General features: G+C 57.7%; 6 non-coding genes and 2 pseudogenes across 6 annotated transcripts; all 8 read left to right on the plus strand.

Moving 5' to 3' along the window:
• Positions 1-2,524: 2,524 nt before the first annotated feature.
• LOC146580905 (5S ribosomal RNA) lies at positions 2,525-2,643 on the plus strand. Its single transcript, XR_014891764.1, has one exon. It is a non-coding gene; the product is annotated as a 5S ribosomal RNA (ribosomal RNA).
• A 1,336-nt stretch (positions 2,644-3,979) lies between these two features.
• On the plus strand, positions 3,980-4,098 carry LOC146580906 (5S ribosomal RNA). Its single transcript, XR_014891765.1, has one exon. It is a non-coding gene; the product is annotated as a 5S ribosomal RNA (ribosomal RNA).
• A 2,552-nt stretch (positions 4,099-6,650) lies between these two features.
• On the plus strand, positions 6,651-6,769 carry LOC146580907 (5S ribosomal RNA). The gene has a single exon (XR_014891984.1). It is a non-coding gene; the product is annotated as a 5S ribosomal RNA (ribosomal RNA).
• A 738-nt stretch (positions 6,770-7,507) lies between these two features.
• LOC146580908 (5S ribosomal RNA) lies at positions 7,508-7,626 on the plus strand. Its single transcript, XR_014891917.1, has one exon. It is a non-coding gene; the product is annotated as a 5S ribosomal RNA (ribosomal RNA).
• Positions 7,627-9,355: 1,729 nt separating this feature from the next.
• Positions 9,356-9,474, plus strand: LOC146580909 (5S ribosomal RNA; annotated as a pseudogene).
• A 1,650-nt stretch (positions 9,475-11,124) lies between these two features.
• Positions 11,125-11,243, plus strand: LOC146580910 (5S ribosomal RNA). The gene has a single exon (XR_014891766.1). It is a non-coding gene; the product is annotated as a 5S ribosomal RNA (ribosomal RNA).
• A 699-nt stretch (positions 11,244-11,942) lies between these two features.
• On the plus strand, positions 11,943-12,061 carry LOC146580911 (5S ribosomal RNA; annotated as a pseudogene).
• A 1,413-nt stretch (positions 12,062-13,474) lies between these two features.
• Positions 13,475-13,593, plus strand: LOC146580912 (5S ribosomal RNA). The gene has a single exon (XR_014891767.1). It is a non-coding gene; the product is annotated as a 5S ribosomal RNA (ribosomal RNA).
• Positions 13,594-14,111: the final 518 nt, after the last annotated feature.

Here is a 14,111-nt window from a genome sequence, read left to right on the forward strand (position 1 = left end):
TGATCCAGAGAAGGGGTGTATTAAAAGACCAAAAGCAGCTGCCCATTAATGAGGGCACATTAACGACATTGCTTTTGGCTCTTTTCCAATGTCTTGTGCTGCTAGCTGATGCAACCTACACCACACAAGGGCCTGAGGGACCGGCTGGGGCCACTTACACCACATCAGGGCCTGTGGCTCTGGCTGAGGCCACTTTCACCACACCAGGGCCTGTGGCTGCTGGCTGAGGCCACCTACACCACACCAGGGCATTAGTTGCTATTGAGGCCAATTACACCACACCAGGGTCTGTGGCTCTTGCTCAGGCCACTTACACCACACCAGGGCCTGTGGCTCTTGCTCAGGCCACTTACACCACACCAGGGCCTGTGGCTGCTGGCTGAGGCCACCTACACCACACCAGGGCATTAGTTGCTATTGAGGCCAATTACACCACACCAGGGTCTGTGGCTCTTGCTCAGGCCACTTACACCACACCAGGGCCTGTGGCTCTTGCTCAGGCCACTTACACCACACCAGGGCCTGTGGCTGCTGGCTGAGGCCACCTACACCACACCAGGGCCTGTGGCTGCTGGCTGAGGCGACTTACACCACACCAGGGCCCTTTTGCTGCTGGCTGAGGCCAATTACACCACACCAGGGTCTGTGGCTCTTGCTCAGGCCACTTACACCACACCAGGGCCTGTGGCACTGGCTGAGGCCACTTACACCACACCAGGGCCTGTGGCTGCTGGCTGAGGCCACTTACACCACACCAGGGCCTGTGGCTGCTGGCTTAGGCCACCTACACCACACCAGGGCCTTAGTTGCTATTGAGGCCAATTACACCACACAAGGGCCTGTGGCTGCTGGCTGAGGCCACCTACACCACACCAGGGCCTGTGGCTGCTGGCTGAGGCCACTTACACCACACCAGGGCCCTTTTGCTGCTGGCTGAGGCCACTTACACCACACCAGTGCCTGTGGCTTCTGGCTGAGGCGACTTACACCACACCAGGGCCTGTGGCTGCTGGCTGAGGCCACTTACACCACACCAGGGCCTGTGGCTGCTGGCTGAGGCCACCTACACCACACCAGGGCATTAGTTGCTATTGAGGCCAATTACACCACACCAGGGTCTGTGGCTCTTGCTCAGGCCACTTACACCACACCAGGGCCTGTGGCTCTTGCTCAGGCCACTCACATCACACCAGGCCCTGTGCTTCTGGCCGAGGCCATCTTCACCAAACCAGGCCCTGTGGCTCTTGCTCAGGCCACTTACACCACACCAGGGCCTGTGGCTCTGGCTTAGGCCACTTACACCACACCAGGGCCTGTGGCTGCTGGCTGAGGCCACCTACACCACACCAGGGCCTTAGTTGCTATTGAGGCCAATTACACCACACCAGGGTCTGTGGCTCTTGCTCAGGCCACTTACACCACACCAGGGCCTGTGGCACTGGCTGAGGCCACTTACACCACACCAGGGCCTGTGGCACTGGCTGAGGCCACTTACACCACACCAGGGCCTGTGGCTGCTGGCTTAGGCCACCTACACCACACCAGGGCCTTAGTTGCTATTGAGGCCAATTACACCACACAAGGGCCTGTGGCTGCTGGCTGAGGCCACCTACACCACACCAGGGCCTTAGTTGCTATTGAGGCCACTTACACCACACCAGGGCCTGTGGCTGCTGGCTGAGGCCACCTACACCACACCAGGGCCCTTTTGCTGCTGGCTGAGGCCACTTACACCACACCAGTGCCTGTGGCTTCTGGCTGAGGCCACTTACACCACACCAGGGCCTGTGGCTGCTGGCTGAGGCCACTTACACCACACCAGGGCCTGTGGCTCTTGCTCAGGCCACTCACATCACACCAGGCCCTGCGCTTCTGGCCGAGGCCATCTTCACCAAACCAGGCCCTGTGGTTCTTGCTCAGGCCACTTACACCACACCAGGGCCTTATTTGCTATTGAGGCCACTTACACCACACCAGGGCCTGTGGCACTTGCTCAGGCCACTTACACCACACCAGGGCCTGTGGCACTTGCTCAGGCCACTTACACCACACCAGGGCCTGTGGCTGCTGGCTGAGGCCACTTACACCACACCAGGGCTTGTGGCTCTTGCTCAGGCCACTTACACCACACCAGGGCCTGTGGCACTGGCTGAGGCCACTTAGACCACACCAGGGCCTGTGGCTGCTGGCTGAGGCCACTCACACCACACCAGGGCCTGTGGCTGCTAGCTGAGGCCACTTACACCAAACCAGGGCCTGTGGCTGCTTGCTGAGGCCATCTTCACCAAACCAGGCCCTGTGCTGCTTGCTGTGGCCATGTACAACACACCAGGCCCTGTGCTGGTTCCTGAGGCCATCTTCAACAATCCAGGGCCTGTGCTGTTGGATAAATGCCAAACTGAGCCTTTGGGTTAGGGTATTATGCAAACATGCAGGTATGGTTATAGCATTGTCTTCGTAACTTCAGGTACTTGCCACCTAATCACTTGAATCCATAAATTGAGACATTGTGCTGGAGCCAGCAGCTTACGGCCATACCACCCTGAGCACGCCCGACCTCGTCTGATCTCGGAAGCTAAGCAGGGCTGGGCTTGGTTAGTACTTGGATGGGAGACTGCCTGGGAATACCTGGTGCTGTAAGCCTTTCATTTTCATGTCATTGAACCGCTTTTGATCCAGAGAAGGGGTGTATTAAAAGACCAAAAGCAGCTGCCCATTAATGAGGGCACATTAACGACACTGCTTTTGGCTCTTTTCCAATGTCTTGTGCTGCTAGCTGATGCAACCTACACCACACAAGGGCCTGAGTGACCGGCTGGGGCCACTTACACCACATCAGGGCCTGTGGCTGCTGGCTGAGGCCACCTACACCACACCAGGGCATTAGTTGCTATTGAGGCCAATTACACCACACCAGGGTCTGTGGCTCTTGCTCAGGCCACTTACACCACACCAGGGCCTGTGGCACTGGCTGAGGCCACTTACACCACACCAGGGCCTGTGGCTGCTGGCTGAGGCCACCTACACCACACCAGGGCCTTAGTTGCTATTGAGGCCAATTACACCACACAAGGGCCTGTGGCTGCTGGCTGAGGCCACCTACACCACACCAGGGCCTGTGGCTGCTGGCTGAGGCCACTTACACCACACCAGGGCCCTTTTGCTGCTGGCTGAGGCCACTTACACCACACCAGTGCCTGTGGCTTCTGGCTGAGGCGACTTACACCACACCAGGGCCTGTGGCTGCTGGCTGAGGCCACTTACACCACACCAGGGCCTGTGGCTGCTGGCTGAGGCCACCTACACCACACCAGGGCATTAGTTGCTATTGAGGCCAATTACACCACACCAGGGTCTGTGGCTCTTGCTCAGGCCACTTACACCACACCAGGGCCTGTGGCTCTTGCTCAGGCCACTTACACCACACCAGGGCCTGTGGCTGCTGGCTGAGGCCACTTACACCACACCAGGGCCTGTGGCTGCTGGCTGAGGCCACCTACACCACACCAGGCCCTGTGGCGGCTGGCTGAGGCCACCTACACCACACCAGGGCCTGTGGCTGCTGGCTGAGGCCACTTACACCACACCAGTGCCTGTGGCTTCTGGCTGAGGCAACTTACACCACACCAGGGCCTGTGGCTGCTGGCTGAGGCCACTTACACCACACCAAGGCCTGTGGCTCTTGCTCAGGCCACTCACATCACACCAGGCCCTGCGCTTCTGGCCGAGGCCATCTTCACCAAACCAGGCCCTGTGCTCCTTGCTGTGGCCATGTACAACACACCAGGCCCTGTGCTGGTTCCTGAGGCCATCTTCAACAATCCAGGGCCTGTGCTGTTGGATAAATGCCAAACTGAGCCTTTGGGTTAGGGTATTATGCAAACATGCAGGTATGGTTATAGCATTGTCTTCGTAACTTCAGGTACTTGCCACCTAATCACTTGAATCCATAAATTGAGACATTGTGCTGGAGCCAGCAGCTTACGGCCATACCACCCTGAGCACGCCCGACCTCGTCTGATCTCGGAAGCTAAGCAGGGCTGGGCTTGGTTAGTACTTGGATGGGAGACTGCCTGGGAATACCTGGTGCTGTAAGCCTTTCATTTTCATGTCATTGAACCGCTTTTGATCCAGAGAAGGGGTGTATTAAAAGACCAAAAGCAGCTGCCCATTAATGAGGGCACATTAACGACATTGCTTTTGGCTCTTTTCCAATGTCTTGTGCTGCTAGCTGATGCAACCTACACCACACAAGGGCCTGAGGGACCGGCTGGGGCCACTTACACCACATCAGGGCCTGTGGCTCTGGCTGAGGCCACTTTCACCACACCAGGGCCTGTGGCTGCTGGCTGAGGCCACCTACACCACACCAGGGCATTAGTTGCTATTGAGGCCAATTACACCACACCAGGGTCTGTGGCTCTTGCTCAGGCCACTTACACCACACCAGGGCCTGTGGCTCTTGCTCAGGCCACTTACACCACACCAGGGCCTGTGGCTGCTGGCTGAGGCCACCTACACCACACCAGGGCATTAGTTGCTATTGAGGCCAATTACACCACACCAGGGTCTGTGGCTCTTGCTCAGGCCACTTACACCACACCAGGGCCTGTGGCTCTTGCTCAGGCCACTTACACCACACCAGGGCCTGTGGCTGCTGGCTGAGGCCACCTACACCACACCAGGGCCTGTGGCTGCTGGCTGAGGCGACTTACACCACACCAGGGCCCTTTTGCTGCTGGCTGAGGCCAATTACACCACACCAGGGTCTGTGGCTCTTGCTCAGGCCACTTACACCACACCAGGGCCTGTGGCACTGGCTGAGGCCACTTACACCACACCAGGGCCTGTGGCTGCTGGCTGAGGCCACTTACACCACACCAGGGCCTGTGGCTGCTGGCTTAGGCCACCTACACCACACCAGGGCCTTAGTTGCTATTGAGGCCAATTACACCACACAAGGGCCTGTGGCTGCTGGCTGAGGCCACCTACACCACACCAGGGCCTGTGGCTGCTGGCTGAGGCCACTTACACCACACCAGGGCCCTTTTGCTGCTGGCTGAGGCCACTTACACCACACCAGTGCCTGTGGCTTCTGGCTGAGGCGACTTACACCACACCAGGGCCTGTGGCTGCTGGCTGAGGCCACTTACACCACACCAGGGCCTGTGGCTGCTGGCTGAGGCCACCTACACCACACCAGGGCATTAGTTGCTATTGAGGCCAATTACACCACACCAGGGTCTGTGGCTCTTGCTCAGGCCACTTACACCACACCAGGGCCTGTGGCTCTTGCTCAGGCCACTCACATCACACCAGGCCCTGTGCTTCTGGCCGAGGCCATCTTCACCAAACCAGGCCCTGTGGCTCTTGCTCAGGCCACTTACACCACACCAGGGCCTGTGGCTCTGGCTTAGGCCACTTACACCACACCAGGGCCTGTGGCTGCTGGCTGAGGCCACCTACACCACACCAGGGCCTTAGTTGCTATTGAGGCCAATTACACCACACCAGGGTCTGTGGCTCTTGCTCAGGCCACTTACACCACACCAGGGCCTGTGGCACTGGCTGAGGCCACTTACACCACACCAGGGCCTGTGGCACTGGCTGAGGCCACTTACACCACACCAGGGCCTGTGGCTGCTGGCTTAGGCCACCTACACCACACCAGGGCCTTAGTTGCTATTGAGGCCAATTACACCACACAAGGGCCTGTGGCTGCTGGCTGAGGCCACCTACACCACACCAGGGCCTTAGTTGCTATTGAGGCCACTTACACCACACCAGGGCCTGTGGCTGCTGGCTGAGGCCACCTACACCACACCAGGGCCCTTTTGCTGCTGGCTGAGGCCACTTACACCACACCAGTGCCTGTGGCTTCTGGCTGAGGCCACTTACACCACACCAGGGCCTGTGGCTGCTGGCTGAGGCCACTTACACCACACCAGGGCCTGTGGCTCTTGCTCAGGCCACTCACATCACACCAGGCCCTGCGCTTCTGGCCGAGGCCATCTTCACCAAACCAGGCCCTGTGGTTCTTGCTCAGGCCACTTACACCACACCAGGGCCTTATTTGCTATTGAGGCCACTTACACCACACCAGGGCCTGTGGCACTTGCTCAGGCCACTTACACCACACCAGGGCCTGTGGCACTTGCTCAGGCCACTTACACCACACCAGGGCCTGTGGCTGCTGGCTGAGGCCACTTACACCACACCAGGGCTTGTGGCTCTTGCTCAGGCCACTTACACCACACCAGGGCCTGTGGCACTGGCTGAGGCCACTTAGACCACACCAGGGCCTGTGGCTGCTGGCTGAGGCCACTCACACCACACCAGGGCCTGTGGCTGCTAGCTGAGGCCACTTACACCAAACCAGGGCCTGTGGCTGCTTGCTGAGGCCATCTTCACCAAACCAGGCCCTGTGCTGCTTGCTGTGGCCATGTAAAACACACCAGGTCCTGTGCTGGTTCTTGAGGCCATCTTCAACAATCCAGGGCCTGTGCTGTTGGATAAATGCCAAACTGAGCCTTTTGGTTAGGGTATTATGCAAACATGCAGGTATGGTTATAGGATTGTCTTCGTAACTTCAGGTACTTGCCACCTAATCACTTGAATCCATAAATTGAGACATTGTGCTGGGGCCAGCAGCTTACGGCCATACCACCCTGAGCACGCCTGACCTCGTCTGATCTCGGAAGCTAAGCAGGGCTGGGCTTGGTTAGTACTTGGATGGGAGACTGCCTGGGAATACCTGGTGCTGTAAGCCTTTCATTTTCATGTCATTGAACCGCTTTTGATCCAGAGAAGGGGTGTATTAAAAGACCAGAAGCAGCTCCCCATTAATGAGGGCACATTAACGACATTGCTTTTGGCTGTTTTCCAGTGTCTTGTGCTGCTAGCTGATGCCACCTACACCACACCAGGGTCTGAGTGACCGGCTGGGGCCACTTACACCACACCAGGGCCTGTGGCTCCTGGCTGAGGCCACCTACACCACACCGGGGCCTTAGTTGCTATTGAGGCCAATTACACCACACCAGGGTATGTGGCTCTTGCTCAGGCCACTTACACCACACCAGGGCCTTAGTTGCTATTGAGGCCACTTACACCACACCAGGGCCTGTGGCTGCTGGCTGAGGCCACCTACACCACACCAGGGCCTTAGTTGCTATTGAGGCCAATTACACCACACCAGGGTATGTGGCTCTTGCTCAGGCCACTCACATCACACCAGGCCCTGCTCTTCTGGCCTAGGCCATCTTCACCAAACCAGGCCCTGTGCTGCTAGCTGTGGCCATGTACAACACACCAGGCCCTGTGCTGGTTCCTGAGGCCATCTTCAACAATCCAGGGCCTGTGCTGTTGGATAAATGCTAAACTGAGCCTTTGGGTTAGGGTATTATGCAAACATGCAGGTATGGTTATAGGATTGTCTTCGTAACTTCAGGTACTTGCCACCTAATCACTTGAATCCATAAATTGAGTCATTGTGCTGGGGCCAGCAGCTTATGGCCATACCACCCTGAGCACGCCCGACCTCGTCTGATCTCGGAAGCTAAGCAGGGCTGGGCTTGGTTAGTACTTGGATGGGAGACTGCCTGGGAATACCTGGTGCTGTAAGCCTTTGATTTTCATGTCATTGAACCGCTTTTGATCCAGAGAAGGGGTGTATTAAAAGACCAAAAGCAGCTGCCCATTAATGAGGGCACATTAACGACACTGCTTTTGGCTCTTTTCCAATGTCTTGTGCTGCTAGCTGATGCAACCTACACCACACAAGGGCCTGAGTGACCGGCTGGGGCCACTTACACCACATCAGGGCCTGTGGCTGCTGGCTGAGGCCACCTACACCACACCAGGGCATTAGTTGCTATTGAGGCCAATTACACCACACCAGGGTCTGTGGCTCTTGCTCAGGCCACTTACACCACACCAGGGCCTGTGGCTCTTGCTCAGGCCACTTACACCACACCAGGGCCTGTGGCTGCTGGCTGAGGCCACCTACACCACACCAGGGCATTAGTTGCTATTGAGGCCAATTACACCACACCAGGGTCTGTGGCTCTTGCTCAGGCCACTTACACCACACCAGGGCCTGTGGCTCTTGCTCAGGCCACTTACACCACACCAGGGCCTGTGGCACTGGCTGAGGCCACTTACACCACACCAGGGCCTGTGGCTGCTGGCTGAGGCCACTTACACCACACCAGGGCCTGTGGCTGCTGGCTGAGGCCACTTACACCACACCAGGGCCTGTGGCTCTTGCTCAGGCCACTTACACCACACCAGGGCCTGTGGCACTGGCTGAGGCCACTTACACCACACCAGGGCCTGTGGCTGCTGGCTTAGGCCACCTACACCACACCAGGGCCTTAGTTGCTATTGAGGCCAATTACACCACACAAGGGCCTGTGGCTGCTGGCTGAGGCCACCTACACCACACCAGGGCCTGTGGCTGCTGGCTGAGGCCACTTACACCACACCAGGGCCCTTTTGCTGCTGGCTGAGGCCACTTACACCACACCAGTGCCTGTGGCTTCTGGCTGAGGCGACTTACACCACACCAGGGCCTGTGGCTGCTGGCTGAGGCCACTTACACCACACCAGGGCCTGTGGCTGCTGGCTGAGGCCACTTACACCACACCAGGGCCTGTGGCTGCTGGCTGAGGCCACCTACACCACACCAGGGCATTAGTTGCTATTGAGGCCAATTACACCACACCAGGGTCTGTGGCTCTTGCTCAGGCCACTTACACCACACCAGGGCCTGTGGCTCTTGCTCAGGCCACTTACACCACACCAGGGCCTGTGGCTGCTGGCTGAGGCCACTTACACCACACCAGGGCCTGTGGCTGCTGGCTGAGGCCACCTACACCACACCAGGCCCTGTTGCGGCTGGCTGAGGCCACCTACACCACACCAGGGCCTGTGGCTGCTGGCTGAGGCCACTTACACCACACCAGTGCCTGTGGCTTCTGGCTGAGGCGACTTACACCACACCAGGGCCTGTGGCTGCTGGCTGAGGCCACTTACACCACACCAAGGCCTGTGGCTCTTGCTCAGGCCACTCACATCACACCAGGCCCTGCGCTTCTGGCCGAGGCCATCTTCACCAAACCAGGCCCTGTGCTCCTTGCTGTGGCCATGAACAACACACCAGGCCCTGTGCTGGTTCCTGAGGCCATCTTCAACAATCCAGGGCCTGTGCTGTTGGATAAATGCCAAACTGAGCCTTTGGGTTAGGGTATTATGCAAACATGCAGGTATGGTTATAGCATTGTCTTCGTAACTTCAGGTACTTGCCACCTAATCACTTGAATCCATAAATTGAGACATTGTGCTGGAGCCAGCAGCTTACGGCCATACCACCCTGAGCACGCCCAACCTCGTCTGATCTCGGAAGCTAAGCAGGGCTGGGCTTGGTTAGTACTTGGATGGGAGACTGCCTGGGAATACCTGGTGCTGTAAGCCTTTGATTTTCATGTCATTGAACCGCTTTTGATCCAGAGAAGGGGTGTATTAAAAGACCAAAAGCAGCTGCCCATTAATGAGGGCACATTAACGACACTGCTTTTGGCTCTTTTCCAATGTCTTGTGCTGCTAGCTGATGCAACCTACACCACACAAGGGCCTGAGTGACCGGCTGGGGCCACTTACACCACATCAGGGCCTGTGGCTGCTGGCTGAGGCCACCTACACCACACCAGGGCATTAGTTGCTATTGAGGCCAATTACACCACACCAGGGTCTGTGGCTCTTGCTCAGGCCACTTACACCACACCAGGGCCTGTGGCTGCTGGCTGAGGCCACCTACACCACACCAGGGCATTAGTTGCTATTGAGGCCAATTACACCACACCAGGGTCTGTGGCTCTTGCTCAGGCCACTTACACCACACCAGGGCCTGTGGCTCTTGCTCAGGCCACTTACACCACACCAGGGCCTGTGGCACTGGCTGAGGCCACTTACACCACACCAGGGCCTGTGGCTGCTGGCTGAGGCCACTTACACCACACCAGGGCCTGTGGCTGCTGGCTGAGGACACTTACACCACACCAGGGCCTGTGGCTCTTGCTCAGGCCACTTACACCACACCAGGGCCTGTGGCACTGGCTGAGGCCACTTACACCACACCAGGGCCTGTGGCTGCTGGCTTAGGCCACCTACACCACACCAGGGCCTTAGTTGCTATTGAGGCCAATTACACCACACAAGGGCCTGTGGCTGCTGGCTGAGGCCACCTACACCACACCAGGGCCTGTGGCTGCTGGCTGAGGCCACTTACACCACACCAGGGCCCTTTTGCTGCTGGCTGAGGCCACTTACACCACACCAGTGCCTGTGGCTTCTGGCTGAGGCGACTTACACCACACCAGGGCCTGTGGCTGCTGGCTGAGGCCACTTACACCACACCAGGGCCTGTGGCTGCTGGCTGAGGCCACCTACACCACACCAGGGCATTAGTTGCTATTGAGGCCAATTACACCACACCAGGGTCTGTGGCTCTTGCTCAGGCCACTTACACCACACCAGGGCCTGTGGCTCTTGCTCAGGCCACTTACACCACACCAGGGCCTGTGGCTGCTGGCTGAGGCCACTTACACCACACCAGGGCCTGTGGCTGCTGGCTGAGGCCACCTACACCACACCAGGCCCTGTGGCGGCTGGCTGAGGCCACCTACACCACACCAGGGCCTGTGGCTGCTGGCTGAGGCCACTTACACCACACCAGTGCCTGTGGCTTCTGGCTGAGGCGACTTACACCACACCAGGGCCTGTGGCTGCTGGCTGAGGCCACTTACACCACACCAAGGCCTGTGGCTCTTGCTCAGGCCACTCACATCACACCAGGCCCTGTGCTTCTGGCCGAGGCCATCTTCACCAAACCAGGCCCTGTGCTCCTTGCTGTGGCCATGTACAACACACCAGGCCCTGTGCTGGTTCCTGAGGCCATCTTCAACAATCCAGGGCCTGTGCTGTTGGATAAATGCCAAACTGAGCCTTTGGGTTAGGGTATTATGCAAACATGCAGGTATGGTTATAGCATTGTCTTCGTAACTTCAGGTACTTGCCACCTAATCACTTGAATCCATAAATTGAGACATTGTGCTGGAGCCAGCAGCTTACGGCCATACCACCCTGAGCACGCCCGACCTCGTCTGATCTCGGAAGCTAAGCAGGGCTGGGCTTGGTTAGTACTTGGATGGGAGACTGCCTGGGAATACCTGGTGCTGTAAGCCTTTCATTTTCATGTCATTGAACCGCTTTTGATCCAGAGAAGGGGTGTATTAAAAGACCAAAAGCAGCTGCCCATTAATGAGGGCACATTAACGACATTGCTTTTGGCTCTTTTCCAATGTCTTGTGCTGCTAGCTGATGCAACCTACACCACACAAGGGCCTGAGGGACCGGCTGGGGCCACTTACACCACATCAGGGCCTGTGGCTCTGGCTGAGGCCACTTTCACCACACCAGGGCCTGTGGCTGCTGGCTGAGGCCACCTACACCACACCAGGGCATTAGTTGCTATTGAGGCCAATTACACCACACCAGGGTCTGTGGCTCTTGCTCAGGCCACTTACACCACACCAGGGCCTTAGTTGCTATTGAGGCCAATTACACCACACCAGGGCCTGTGGCTCTTGCTCAGGCCACTCACATCACACCAGGCCCTGCGCTTCTGGCCGAGGCCATATTCACCAAACCAGGCCCTGTGCTGCTAGCTGTGGCCATGTACAACACACCAGGCCCTGTGCTGGTTCCTGAGGCCATCTTCAACAATCCAGGGCCTGTGCTGTTGGATAAATGCTAAACTGAGCCTTTGGGTTAGGGTATTATGCAAACATGAAGGTAGGGTTATAGGATTGTCTTCGTAACTTCAGGTACTTGCCACCTAATCACCTGAATCCATAAATTGAGACATTGTGCTGGGGCCAGCAGCTTACGGCCATACCACCCTGAGCACGCCCGACCTCGTCTGATCTCGGAAGCTGAGCAGGGCTGGGCTTGGTTAGTACTTGGATGGGAGACTGCCTGGGAATACCTGGTGCTGTAAGCCTTTCATTTTAATGTCATTGAACCGCTTTTGATCCAGAGAAGGGGTGTATTAAAAGACCAAAAGCAGCTGCCCATTAATGAGGGCACATTAACGACATTGCTTTTGGCTGTTTTCCAATGTCTTGTGCTGCTAGCTGATGCCACCTACACCACACCAGGGCCTGAGTGACCGGCTGGGGCCACTTACACCACATCAGGGCCTGTGGCTCTGGCTGAGGCCACTTACACCACACCAGGGCCTGTGGCTGCTGGCTGAGGCCACTTACACCACACCAGGGCCTTAGTTGCTATTGAGGCCAATTACACCACACCATGGTCTGTGGCTCTTGCTCAGGCCACTTACACCACACCAGGGCCTGTGGCACTGGCCGAGGCCACTTACACCACACCAGGGCCTGTGGCTGCTGGCTGAGGCCACTTACACCACACAAGGGCTTGTGGCTGCTGGCTGAGGCCACCTACACCACACCAGGGCCTGTGGCTGCTGGCTGAGGCCACCTACACCACACCAGGGCCTGTGGCTCTTGCTCAGGCCACTTACACCACACCAGGGCCTGTGGCTCTTGCTCAGGCCACTCATATCACACCAGGCCCTGTGCTTCTGGCTGAGGCCACTTACACCACACCAGGGCCTGTGGCTGCTGGCTGAGGCCACTTACACCACACCAGGGCCTGTGGCTGCTGGCTGAGGCCACTTACACCACACCAGGGCCTGTGGCTGCTGGCTGAGGCCACCTACACCACACCAGGGCATTAGTTGCTATTGAGGCCAATTACACCACACCAGGGTCTGTGGCTCTTGCTCAGGCCACTTACACCACACCAGGGCCTGTGGCTCTTGCTCAGGCCACTTACACCACACCAGGGCCTGTGGCTGCTGGCTGAGGCCACTTACACCACACCAGGGCCTGTGGCTGCTGGCTGAGGCCACCTACACCACACCAGGCCCTGTTGCGGCTGGCTGAGGCCACCTACACCACACCAGGGCCTGTGGCTGCTGGCTGAGGCCACTTACACCACACCAGTGCCTGTGGCTTCTGGCTGAGGCGACTTACACCACACCAGGGCCTGTGGCTGCCGTCTGAGGCCACTTACACCACACCAAGGCCTGTGGCTCTTGCTCAGGCCACTCACATCACACCAGGCCCTGCGCTTCTGGCCGAGGCCATCTTCACCAAACCAGGCCCTGTGCGCCTTGCTGTGGCCATGTACAACACACCAGGCCCTGTGCTGGTTCCTGAGGCCATCTTCAACAATCCAGGGCCTGTGCTGTTGGATAAATGCCAAACTGAGCCTTTGGGTTAGGGTATTATGCAAACATGCAGGTATGGTTATAGCATTGTCTTCGTAACTTCAGGTACTTGCCACCTAATCACTTGAATCCATAAATTGAGACATTGTGCTGGAGCCAGCAGCTTACGGCCATACCACCCTGAGCACGCCCGACCTCGTCTGATCTCGGAAGCTAAGCAGGGCTGGGCTTGGTTAGTACTTGGATGGGAGACTGCCTGGGAATACCTGGTGCTGTAAGCCTTTCATTTTCATGTCATTGAACCGCTTTTGATCCAGAGAAGGGGTGTATTAAAAGACCAAAAGCAGCTGCCCATTAATGAGGGCACATTAACGACATTGCTTTTGGCTCTTTTCCAATGTCTTGTGCTGCTAGCTGATGCAACCTACACCACACAAGGGCCTGAGGGACTGGCTGGGGCCACTTACACCACATCAGGGCCTGTGGCTCTGGCTGAGGCCACTTTCACCACACCAGGGCCTGTGGCTGCTGGCTGAGGCCACCTACACCACACCAGGGCATTAGTTGCTATTGAGGCCAATTACACCACACCAGGGTCTGTGGCTCTTGCTCAGGCCACTTACACCACACCAGGGCCTGTGGCTCTTGCTCAGGCCACTTACACCACACCAGGGCCTGTGGCTGCTGGCTGAGGCCACCTACACCACACCAGGGCATTAGTTGCTATTGAGGCCAATTACACCACACCAGGGTCTGTGGCTCTTGCTCAGGCCACTTACACCACACCAGGGCCTGTGGC

The sequence above is a fragment of the Mchenga conophoros genome, linkage group LG3, assembly GCF_057382185.1.
Source record: "Mchenga conophoros isolate Kocher_MC1m ecotype Shallow Benthic linkage group LG3, M_conophoros_male_GT1.1, whole genome shotgun sequence".
NCBI classification, from domain to species: Eukaryota; Metazoa; Chordata; class Actinopteri; order Cichliformes; family Cichlidae; genus Mchenga; species Mchenga conophoros.